The following is a 4196-nucleotide window of genomic DNA, read 5'->3' as shown; positions in this document are numbered from 1 at the left end:
ATTGTGATTTATAATATTTTTTACGTACTTTTTGAAATATATAACACATTATTTTTACTTTTAGATATTTTAAGTTGTTAACTATTGTAATTTATAATACTTTTTATGTAATTTTCAAATAATATATGTTACTCCTCTTGTTCAAAATTTTGTGGCATTGATAGTCAATTGCATATTTTAAATAATCTAAGTTTTTAATTATTGTGGTTTATAAAACTTTTTCTTGTATTCCAATTTAAGTGCACAATGCTTAGACTATAATAATTAATTAGAGGTGATATAGTAAAATTACGATTGAAGCAAAGAAACAAACATATGTCTTAAATTATTCACAATAACTAATAAGAAGTGATATAACAAAATTACTACAAAAAATATGTGTGATATTTTTTTAAAAAATGGGCCTCATATAAGACGTGAAGTTAATTTAAAACATCAAAAGTTAACTTATTATTTTAAATCTATTTTATTTTATTATTAAATATATATTTTTGTAATATTTAGATGACTTATAATAATTAACTAGGATGATATTTAGTAAAATTACCATTGAAACAATTGAAGCAGACATGTCATATATGTGTGTGTATGTATAGGTATATATATATATATGTATATGTATATATATATAGTAAAGTATATACATATAATATAGTAAACGTATATTAATGACATAAGATAAACCAACCGATAATTCAACTGAGTATTTGTGAATTACGTTACGTTGTATATTATTATGGGATAGTAAAATCGGGTATGTAATGTATATAGTATGTATTTGAATGGTGATAGCCAATTGAATATATTTATATATATATATATATATATATACGTATATCTCGTGTAGTGATAAAATAGATATACTATTTTGTGTCAATACAATATTGAGAAATGTATATTGTTGAAGTTGTAATAATATAAGACAAGTATTACAAGGTATATATACATATATCTCGTATAGTGACATATGCAGTAATCGAAAGCTCGATAATTAAATCTATATATCAAAATATTTTGAACAATGCACTGACATCATACTATTGAGGAAACAGGTATACTATTTTATGTGAATGTAGATACGCATATATTGTTGAAGTTGTAATAACGTAAGACAACTAATTGATAATTTATCTGATTAACACATTGTATTATGAGGTATATATATATATCTAATTAAAATTGATAATTTATCTGATTAACCCGTTGTATTATGAGGTATAATATCATAATTAAAATTTAATTAACCAAAAAATTATTGTAATTTGTAAAATTCATTGATATTATCATACGATTGAGGAAATATACTACTCATGTTAATATGATGATAAAATAACTAAATATCTGATTTATATATATATATATATGCATTGTATTAAATTAATTGGATACTATTATAAATATTATAAAATTTATTAAAAAATTATTTTTTATATACGTAATCTATTTTAATATCGACATTTTTATTAAATTTCCAAAAATAGCAACCGTAATTCAATTCAATTTTCCCAATTCATTTACTTTCTAGCCATATTTTATATATGTCTGTCAATTTTAGTCTAAATTTATTTCCAATTTGACCTCAAATTAAAATCCCCAATTTCAATTTCATTTGACTCCTCTCAATTTTAATCATAGCCATTGATCCAATCAATGACTGAGCTTAAATCCATAATTTATCACACTTTTAAACAAAATAAGTGAAACCCTAATTCTTTTCAAAAAATAGTCGCACCTCTTCCTCTCTTCGATCTCTTCTTCCTCTCTCGAACTTTTCTCTTCGATCTCCTCTTCCTCTCTCGAACCTCTCTCTTCAATCTCCCTAGATATCAACGATGATGGAACCCAGCGTCGCCAGCCGTTGACGAAATCCCAGCGCCGCCAGCAGCCATCTCCACCAACGTCGGCAGCACCACCAGCCTCCGTTTAGAGGTAAACATCATTAGCTCCCTTAAGATTAACATACAAACTATCGAGATATCGAGATTTTAGGTAACAGATTGTTGAAGAAATCACATTTTCTTTCGCTTTCCAATAATGTAAACAATATTGTGCTATGTCGTCAGAGAAGTTTGCTCTTCTTTCCTTCCTTTTGACGCTACTTATATTTATCTTTGGGAGGATCAATGGATAGGGACTTCCCTCTCGATGTTGCATATTCACGTTTATATTGCCTTTCTTATCTGTGTAATGCATCAGTCTCGTCATTTTGTGGGAATACATGGGTTTTTTGTTGTTGTTGTATGTGCAGTACTTTTAGTCTCATCTTGTTGTTTCGTATAAAGTGTTTTGGTTTCTTGAATTTACCTCTTTTCTGTATTCACAGTGATAGAGAGACAAATTATCGTCTTGTTCTTTCTAGATCTTCTTTACAGTTTTAAGCTTCTACAATGGATAGTAGAGTTCGTTCTCAGGAAAGTTCAAGCCCTTGTACTTGCAAGTCTTTCTTTTCTCAACTGCTTTGTCTTACCCTACTGGCTTTTATTCGTTTTCCATTTTAAAAGTGAAAGTTACTTCCCGAACTAAAGTTTTAACATAGTCTATAGCGAATTACAGGCTAAACACTTGTGATTTGCTTCGAGTTCAGAGAAAATAAATGTTATTTCTCCTAACTAGAACGTTTCAACAACTATACATAGCAACTATATTTCAATCTTCAAGCAGTATCCTGTTTGACTTTGGAGCATTTATTTTGCTGTTTACAGCTTTTACTCTGAAAGTTGTTTATATATGCCTTGAAATGACTACCAGTTAATGTTGACTGTTTTACAAATCTGATCTGGTTAAGAGTTCAGGACCGATGTTTCTCTGAAATGTAAGCAATATTTTAATGTCTGATGAGGTTTAACCAGGTTTTTTGACCTAAGTTCAGCAGCAAGAGACCAGTAGATCTTAACTGATGCTACATTGTTTATGGCTAAATTAGAGCTGAAATTGTGAGGAAATTAAGAACCTTTAATATTAGGAAATCACTGAAGTTGGAGGGTCAAATGCTTAGGATTTTTAGAGTTGTTTAGGTTGGTGTGTTGAAGTGCGGTGAAAGATGTGGTGAGGGAAATCGTAAGATTGAAAGCTCTAAATTCCCTACGAATGTCCCAAAGATAAGGTTGAATAAAGTATTAAAGAACAAAAAACACTTTCTTTGGAACAATATGAATACAGTCGTGATTTTCAGTTTCAAAATGAATGCAGTCATGATTTAGTCCAGTCACCTGTGTTTGGTTGGACCCTTTAATTCTGGTATAAGAAATCCAGGGAGTAGTTATGCCACAATCCAGGGACCCTATGTTATTTTATCATGTTCTATGCATTGGATGCTTCTGTATACTGCCTTTTATCTTGAGTCGGGGGTCTATCGGAAATAGCCTCTCTACCTATTTTGAGGTAGTGGTATGGACTGTGTATACTATACCCTCCCCAAACCCCACTATGTGGGAATATACTGGGTTTGTTGTTGTTGTTGTTGTCGAGATATCAAGATTAACTCTGTAGCTTTTGCTCAAATAGTGCATTGTGCCAAGAAATTGATTAAATTTGTACAAATATTAAATTTAGAACCCAATTATTAACCCTTGAAGTAGCCATTTTAAAATTTAGAACTCATTCTATTTTGTGTGACATTGTTCTCTTGCTAGTTCATTCTAAAAAAAAAAAAAGAATTGACGCAATTTTATACTTGAAAACACCTTAACTTTAAAGTTTCTATTTTATTCTTAATATATTTTTTCTTAACCACATAAGTGATGCGGTATGTTTAAGATGACAAGTTTAAGATTCGTTGAAAATGGAGTTGTGTATTTTTCAATTTGCTAAGCTCATTATTTTCGATATTGCAGTTTCACGTGAGAGAATCTATAAACAGCTTGAAGCCGTCAATTTAAAATATCAAGAAATTAAGAAAAATATCAAAGGTATGCGGACATAGTGAAGTCGTGTGGGGCCTTGTGTGATTCACTATTGTTGTTATCTTTCTTTGATTGTTCATATTGAAGTTTAGTGAAGCCGTGTGTGGCCTTGTGCGATTCACTAGCATTGTTATTGACATCTTGTTGGTTTTGTTGTTGCTTGAAAATTTTATTGTGAACTTGATCTTGAATGTTTAGGGACTTGGTAGGTTGAAAATGATTTAGTGACTTGGTAGGTTGAAAATAATTAAGTGTAGGGACTTTAAGGGTGACGCGGTAGGTTGAAAGTGGTTA

The sequence above is a fragment of the Capsicum annuum genome, chromosome 1, assembly GCF_002878395.1.
Source record: "Capsicum annuum cultivar UCD-10X-F1 chromosome 1, UCD10Xv1.1, whole genome shotgun sequence".
Taxonomy (NCBI): domain Eukaryota; kingdom Viridiplantae; phylum Streptophyta; class Magnoliopsida; order Solanales; family Solanaceae; genus Capsicum; species Capsicum annuum.
The sequence above is the reverse complement of the archived record's forward strand: the minus strand, read 5'-3'. Positions refer to the sequence as shown.